The sequence below is a fragment of the Tasmannia lanceolata genome, unplaced genomic scaffold (genome assembly GCF_043159265.1).
Source record: "Tasmannia lanceolata isolate RefF3 unplaced genomic scaffold, GAP_Taslan_0.1 ptg000018l, whole genome shotgun sequence".
Lineage (NCBI taxonomy): Eukaryota > Viridiplantae > Streptophyta > Magnoliopsida > Canellales > Winteraceae > Tasmannia > Tasmannia lanceolata.
In genome coordinates, this window is record NW_027518695.1 from 61,254,772 (window position 1) to 61,263,614 (window position 8,843).

Below are 8,843 nucleotides of genomic sequence, written 5' to 3' on the forward strand. Positions count from 1 at the left end.
ATGTAATTATTACAGTTCCCAAAATGCTTTCAAAGGCCCTTTAAAAAAGAAAAGACAAGGTGAGTAGTGCAATTATTAAAACATCGTATTGGCAATAACAGTAGCCTTAAAAGGAAAAGACAGAGTGAGCTAGTGCAATTATCAAAATATGGTAGTGCTAATAACAGTAGCTTATGTTGAAATTCTTGGACCCACATCAAAACTCTATTGGTTGTGTCTGAATGGATCAACGGACCTGATCATGTATGTTGGGACCCAAAAAGTGTCTGTTAGGTTCTTGCCTAATAGTAACAGCCACAGTCTACTTGTATGGGATTATTCTAGAATGAGAATATAGTGGTAAAGAGGTCAATGAATCTTTCCAAAACTTTCCGCCATGGGTAAAATAGGGCTTGTTGTTAAGAGGGTCGTCTACCAAATCCACAAGGCAAGTGTATGGTGCTTGGAAACAAGCATGTGATAAGACCCATTGCCTAATGTTACATCAATTAGATGATCTTAACCGTCCAATCGTTGATATTTTTTAAAAAATAAGTTACTTTTGCCTTAATTATCCATTTGTTATTGTAAAATTTAGAGAAGATTTTCACTAAACTTGGATACAATACTAAGGCAAGAGAAAAATATAACGAAGGCAAGAGATAATTTTAGAAATCCTACCTACTAAGATTAGCCTAATTGCTAATTTAAGCTAGCTAACTAATCTAGCTAGGTTACTCTATTCAACCCACTTGCCTAATCTAGCATCATGGTGATCCAACGGTGTGAATTCAACACAATCTGACTATAGGATCTCGCATATTCTAACATGCCCCCTCAAACGTATGTGGATTGAAAATCAACATACGTTTGATTACAATGAAATTCCCTAATAAGAAAATAAAATTTTCTCCCCTTAAGAAAATAGAATCTTTTGATTTGAAGCGCACTGCCGCAGTTTAAAGATGAATATGCCCTGATGTTGTTGCCGAATGTATATTGCCGAAGAAGACGCCGCTTATTGATTTGCCGTGAAGAGATGGATGTGAATAAATCATTGCCTCAATGAGCTAGACAAGACTCAAGCCTCAATACGCGAGTAGTACTGAGTCACTATGGACCAGTGCCGAAATGGGTAAGAAATGGGTCACTGTGGACCAATGCTAGAATGAGCAACAAAAAGGGTCATTATGGACTAATGCCGAAATGGGTCACTATGGACCAATGCCGAAATGGGCAACAAATAAGAGAAAAAAACCAAAGCAAAGATATGAGCGGCAATTAGCAACAAAAAAATGATGACGGCAAATATTAGCAACATTGAGAAAAGCTTAACAATATTACGAATTTAGAAAGTGCGGGTGTAAGTATCACATTTGGGTAGTGGCATTTTTGCAAAGAACAAAAGAGGGGTGCAAATAACAAATTAAGAGAATCTTGCAAGAAAATGAGTGCATTAAAAGTGCAAGGGAAAAATATGAAAAATGAAATCCAAGAAGAAATTAAAATAACAGGGGTGCCTCTATCAACTTTGAGGGGTGAGTAAGATTCTAAGAACAAAAATGCAGATGTAGTAGGGATCAAAGATGAGGTACTATTCATCCAAGATTCCTACCAGTTCATCCATGGGGAAATTCTTTTTCTCCACTCAAATCAAAGGATCCTGCTAACTTCCGCCTATGGCCATAATCTGAATGTTGAGAGAAGATCTCTATAGAGGGACCTCACTTCCATTAGTGCCTCTATTACTTCTCCCTGGGTAGTAATAGGTGATTTCAATGTAACAAGATTCCATCATGAAAGATATGGGGGTGCAAACCCAATTCAAAAGGGCATTGATGAGTTCAATGCCTGCCATGATAGCTTCCTGGCTTATTTAAAATCCATAGGTCATCCCATGACCTGGTCCAACGGTTCCAAAATAGGGGATTTAAAACTCAAAAGATTGGATAGGAAAGATTCGATAGGACCCTTGTGAATGAAGACTGACTATGTCATTTCTTGAATTCCTTTGCCTCTCATCAGAACTCTGGTCTTTCTAACCATACCCCTGTTATTGTCCAATTCAGTTCTGAATCTGTCCCGAGAGGTCTCAAGCCTTTTCGTTTCTTAAACATGTGGCTTGATGATCACTCTCTCTATGAAATTGTTGAAAGAGCTTGGTCTATTGCCGTTCATGGCAACCCTATGTTCATACTAACATCAAAGCTCAGGGAGGTGAAAAGGCATCTAAAAATATGGAACAAAGACATTTTCGGCAGAATCGATATCAAAAAGCCTCTTGCAAAAAATTACCTGGACGAAGTTCAATCCAAAATCAGCTTGGACCCAAGTAACATGGAGCTCAAGAAAGATGAATTCAAAGCGAAAGAAGAATTGGTTCATGTCTCAAAGCAAGAATAATCATTTTTCAAGCAGAAAGTTAGAGTGAATTGGCTTAATCTTGGGGACAGTAACACTGCATTTTTTCTATTCTACATTGACTGCTAGACGGAACAACAATTTCATTGCTGCTCTCAAGGATAACAATGGGGAGCTTAATTATAATCCGGATCATATCTCTTTCTCTCTTGTCAACTTCTTCAGAAACCTCCTGAACCAGTCCAGAGAGGCATCTGCTTGTGAGATTCCTGATCCCACTCTGAAACTTGATCCCTGGGATGCTGTTAAGCTTACTTCTCAAGTGACAGAGGAAGAGATAAAAGCTGTTGTTATGAATTCTAATGGGTCGTGCGCTCCTGGGCCGGATGGATTCAATGGGCTCTTTTTTCAATCGTTTTGGTACCTGTTAGGTCTAAAATTGGTAACAGGTTATGGTAGGGCCGGAAGGGCTGATCTGGCACGCCACAGCTGGCGAGCAAGGCGCTTTCCTATCCTGCACAAGACACATAAGGTCAGAAGGCCGAACCGGGGCGGTTGCTCCGGACGGACCCTTCGACACTCAAGTCAGTATGAGCAGGGGTCATAAGTCCGAACAGCAGAGGACCAGTTAAGTGCCTTGAGTGGTGATTTTTGTTCACCCCCACCTTTGAGCAAGTGAAGGCTATTTATAGTGATCCTGAGCCACCTACCAGGACAGGTGGTAGCCCCTGTGTGGACCAGGTGTCATCCCTAAGAGGGACAGGTGGAAGTCCCCGATTGGTCCAGGTGTCATACCTAGCAGGGACAGGTGTTGGCTTTGCAGTGGTCCCTGTGAGGGCCACGTGTCAACAGCCGATTGGTTGCAGATTTTGGACCCCATCAGTTACCCCCTGGTTCTCTGAGCCATTTATGACGGCTTGGAGAAGCAAGAAAGCTTACTGCCATAAATCCAAGCCCTTCTGGGCGGCCTGGAAGGGCAGAAATTGCGCCGGAGGTCTGTCCGTCTAGGCCTTCTGGGCGGCTCGGCCGGGTAGAATTTGCACTGGAGGTCTGTCCGTCTAAGCCTTCTGGGCGGCTCGGCCGGGCAGAATTTGCACTGGAGGTCTGTCCGTCTAAGCCTTTTGGGCGGCTCGGCCGGGCAGAATTTGCACTGGAGGTCTGTCCGTCCGAGCCCTTCTGGGCGGCTCGGCCGGGCAGAATTTTGTCTTCTAGCGAACGCGTCATATCCAGTCCGTCTAAGCCTTCTGGGCGGCTCGGCCGGGCAGACTTTTGTCTTCTAGCGAACGCGTCATATCCTGTCCGGCTAAGCCTTCTGGGCGGCTCGGCCGGGCAGAAATTTGTCTTCTAGCGAACGCGTCATATCCTGTCCGGCTAAGCCTTCTGGGCGGCTCGGCCGGGCAGACTTTTGTCTTCTAGCGAACGCGTCATATCCTGTCCGGCTTAGCCTTCTGGGCGGCTCGGCCGGGCAGAATTTTGTCTTCTAGCGAACGCGTCATATCCAGTCCGGCTAAGCCTTCTGGGCGGCTCGGCCGGGCAGACTTTTGTCTTCTAGCGAACGCGTCATATCCTGTCCGGCTAAGCCTTCTGGGCGGCTTGGCCGGGCAGAATTTTGTCTTCTCGCGAACGCGTCATATCCTGTCCGGCTAAGCCTTCTGGGAGGCTCGGCCGGGCAGACTTTTGTCTTCTGGCGAACGCGTCATATCCTGTCCGGCTAAGCCTTCTGGGCGGCTCGGCCGGGCAGAATTTTGTCTTCTAGCGAACGCGTCATATCCTGTCCGGCTAAGCCTTCTGGGCGGCTCGGCCGGGCAGACTTTTGTCTTCTAGCGAACGCGTCATATCCAGTCCGTCTAAGCATTCTGGGCGGCTCGGCCGGGCAGAATTTTGTCTTCTTCAGATGACCAGATTTTCTGGTCGGCCTGAGATGACCTCATTTTCTAGTCGGCCTGGGATGACCTCATTTTCTGGTCGGCCTGGGATGACCTCATTTTCTGGTCGGCCTGAGATGACCTCATTTTCTGGTCGGCCTGAGATGACCTCATTTTCTGGTCGGCCTGTGATGACCAGGAAAAATATCCTGTCCGGCCATAGTATTGTACCGGAGTGAACCAAGCGGCTCCTTAACCCCAGTTTAAGAACTTGGATTTCATTGTGGGTGGTTTTTGGCCCCCGTACTCTCCTGGGCGGGAGTTGGCTCACAGCCATTTAGAGGCGAACCGAGGTGAACCACCAATGCAGGATCCCATTTTTCTGAACTCGGATTTCAGGTGGTTTTCCACGGGTGGTCCCTGGCCGGAATTGGGTTCCAAGCCATTTCAGGACGGACCGGAGTGAACCACTACTTGGATCCAAGTCTTCAGAACTTGGGCTTTATAAGGTGGTTTTTCACTGGGTGTCCTTGGCCGGAACTGGTCTCTAAGCCATTGCGGACGTGCCGGAGTGTACTACCGCTGAGCTACAGAGGTCTAAGTTTGCAAACACTGCAAACACTTAGAGCCGAGCTGAGGAGGTATAAGTCTGCAAACACTTAGACTGAGAGCTAAGTCTGCAAACACTTAGAATCTTCAAGGTTGGGTTTCCACTGGGGCGGGTCCTTGGTTGGAACTGATCTCCACACCAAATTGGACGCGCCGGAGTGCACCACTGCCATTCTCTAAGTCTGCAGACACTTAGGCTGAGAGCTAAGTCTGCAAACACTTAGAGTCTTTGATTGGAGGAGCTGGCATATCCTGTCCGGCTTAGGTTGTGGACGGCCAGGCCGGGCAGGTCTTTTGGCGTCTAGCGATTGCGCCATATCCTGTCCGGCTAAGGCGCTGGACGGCCAGGCCGGGCAGGTCTTTTGGCGTCTAGCGATTGCGCCATATCCTGTCCGGCTAAGGCGCTGGACGGCCAGGCCGGGCAGGTCTTTTGGCGTCTAGCGATTGCGCCATATCCTGTCCGGCTAAGGCGCTGGACGGCCAGGCCGGGCAGGTCTTTTGGCGTCTAGCGATTGCGCCATATCCTGTCCGGCTTAGGCTGTGGACGGCCAGGCCGGGCAGGTCTCCACACCAAATTGGACGTGCCGGAGGGCACCACTGCCGCTCTCTATGTCTGAAAACACTTAGGCTGAGAGCTAAGTCTGCAAACATTTAGAATCTTCAAGGTGGGTTTCCAGTGGGGCGGGTCCTTGGTTGGAACTGATCTCCAAGCCATTGCGGGGGTGCCGGAGTGTACCACCGCTGAGCTGCAGAGGTCTAAGTCTGCAAACACTGCAAACACTTAGAGCTGAGCTGAGGAGGTCTAAGTCTGCAAACACTTAGAATCTTCAAGGTGGTTTTCCACTGGGGCGGGTCCTTGGTTGTAACTGATCTCCAAGCCATTGCGGACGTGGCGGAGTGTACCACCGCTGAGCTGCAGAGGTCTAAGTCTGCAAACACAGCAAACACTTAGAGCTGAGCTGAGGAGGTCTAAGTCTGCAAACACTTAGAATCTCCAAGGTGGTTTTCCACTGGAGCGGGTCCTTGGTTGGAACTGATCTCCACAGCCATTGCGGACGTGACGGAGTATACCACCGCTGGGCTGCAGAGGTCTAAGTCTGCAGACAGGTTCTACACTCGGGGGGCCCGCGGCTGGAACTGACTTCCAAACCATTGTGGACCGGCCGGAGTGAACCTCTGCACCGCTGCTGAGTCTGCGCTGCAAACAGGTTCTACACTCGCGGGGCCCCTGGCTGGAACTGACCTCCGAGCCATTGCGGACCGGCCGGAGTGAACCTCTGCACCGCTGCTGAGTCTGCGCTGCAAACAGGTTCTACACTCGGGGGGCCCTTGTCTGGAACTGACCTCCAAACCATTGTGGACCGGCCGGAGTGAACCTCTGCACCACTGCTGAGTCTGCGCTGCAAACAGGTTCTACACTCGGAGGGCCCTTGGCTGGAACTGACCTCCAAACCATTGTGGACCGGCCGGAGTGAACCTCTGCACCGCTGCTGAGTCTGCGCTGCAAACAGGTTCTACACTCGGGGGGCCCTTGGCTGGAACTGACCTCCAAGCCATTGCGGACCGGCCGGAGTGAACCTCTACGCCGCTGCTGAGTCTGCGCTGCAAACAGGTTCTACACTCGGGGGGCCCTTGGCTGGAACTGACCTCCAAACCATTGGGGACCGGCCGGAGTGAACCTCTGCACCGCTGCTGAGTCTGCGCTGCAAACAGGTTCTACACTCGGGGGGCCCTTGGCTGGAACTGACCTCCAAACCATTGTGGACCGGCCGGAGTGAACCTCTACACCGCTGCTGAGTCTGCGCTGCAAACAGGTTCTACACTCGGGGGGGCCTTGGCTGGAACTGACCTCCAAGCCATTGCGGACCGGCCGGAGTGAACCTCTGCACCGCTGCTGAGTCTGCGCTGCAAACAGGTTCTACACTCGAGGGGCCCTTAGCTGGAACTGACCTCCAAACCATTGTGGACCGGCCGGAGTGAACCTCTGCACCGCTGCTGAGTCTGTGCTGCAAACAGGTTCTACACTCGGGGGGGGCATTGGCTGGAACTGACCTCCAAGCCATTGCGGACCGGCCGGAGTGAACCTCTGCACCGCTGCTGAGTCTGCGCTGCAAACAGGTTCTACACTCGGGGGGCCCTTAGCTGGAACTGACCTCCAAACCATTGTGGACCGGCCGAAGTGAACCTCTGCACCGCTGCTGAGTCTGCGCTGCAAACAGGTTCTACACTCGGGGGGGCCCTTGGCTGGAACTGACTTCCAAGCCATTGCGGACCGGCCAGGGTGAACCTCTGCACCGCTGCTGAGTCTGCGCTGCAAACAGGTTCTACACTCGGGGGGCCTTTGGCTGGAACTGACCTCCAAGCCATTGCGGACCGGCCGGAGTGAACCTCTGCACCGCTGCTGAGTCTGCGCTGCAAACAGGTTCTACACTCGGGGGGCCCTTGGCTGGAACTGACCCCCAAGCCATTGTGGACCGGCCGGAGTGAACCTCTGCACCGCTGCTGAGTCTGCGCTGCAAACAGGTTCTACACTCGGGGGGCCCTTGGCTGGAACTGACCTCCAAGCCATTGAGGACCGGCCGGAGTGAACCTCTGCACCACTGCTGCGTCTGCGCTGCAAACAGGTTCTACACTCGGGGGGCCTTTGGCTGGAACTGACCCCCAAGCCATTGTGGACCGGCCGGAGTGAACCTCTGCACCGCTGCTGAGTCTGCGCTGCAAACAGGTTCTACACTCGGAGGGCCCTTGGCTGGAACTGACCTCCAAACCATTGTGGACCGGCCGGAGTGAACCTCTGCACCGCTGCTGAGTCTGCGCTGCAAACAGGTTCTACACTCGGGGGGCCCTTGGCTAGAACTGACCTCCAAGCCATTGCGGACCGGCCGGAGTGAACCTCTGCACCGCTGCTGAGTCTGCGCTGCAAACAGGTTCTACACTCGGGGGGCCCTTTGCTGGAACTGACCTCCAAGCCATTGTGGACCGGCCGGAGTGAACCTCTGCACCGCTGCTGAGTCTGCGCTGCAAACAGGTTCTACACTCGGGGGGCCCTTGGCTGGAACTGACCTCCAAGCCATTGAGGACCGGCCGGAGTGAACCTCTGCACCGCTGCTGAGTCTGCGCTGCAAACAGGTTCTACACTCGGGGGGCCCTTGGCTGGAACTGACCTCCAAACCATTGTGGACCGGCCGGAGTGAACCTCTGCACCGCTGCTGAGTTTGCGCTGCAAACAGGTTCTACACTCGGAGGGCCCTTGGCTGGAACTGACCTCCAAACCATTGTGGACCGGCCGGAGTGAACCTCTACACTGCTGCTGAGTCTGCGCTGCAAACAGGTTCTACACTCGGAGGGCCCTTGGCTGGAACTGACCTCCAAGCCATTGTGGACCGGCCGGAGTGAACCTCTGCACCGCTGCTGAGGTCTAAGTCTGCAAGCACTGCAAACACTTAGACTCAGGACGCACATGCCTGTCCCGGAGGCTGTTGTCTCGTCTTGTGAAATGACGAGTCTGATTCCGGTCCGGGGGAGTGTGCTCTCTACGCCAATCCGTCCTACCATTTTTGTCTGAGTGAGATTTTGAACAGCTTTTTGTTTCGGGGTCCCACGGATGGCGCCAAAACTGTTAGGTCTAAAATTGGTAACAGGTTATGGTAGGGCCGGAAGGGATGATCTGGCACGCCACAGCTGGCGAGCAAGGCGCTTTCCTGTCCTGCACAAGACACATAAGGTCAGAAGGCCGAACCGGGGCGGTTGCTCCGGACGGACCCTTCGACACTCAAGTCAGTATGAGCAGGGGTCATAAGTCCGAACAGCAGAGGACCAGTTAAGTGCCTTGAGTGGTCATTTTTGTTCACCCCCACCTTTGAGCAAGTGAAGGCTATTTATAGTGATCCTGAGCCACCTACCAGGACAGGTGGTAGCCCCTGTGTGGACCAGGTGTCATCCCTAAGAGGGACAGGTGGAAGTCCCCGATTGGTCCAGGTGTCATACCTAGCAGGGACAAGTGTTGGCTTTGCAGTTGTCCCTGTGAGG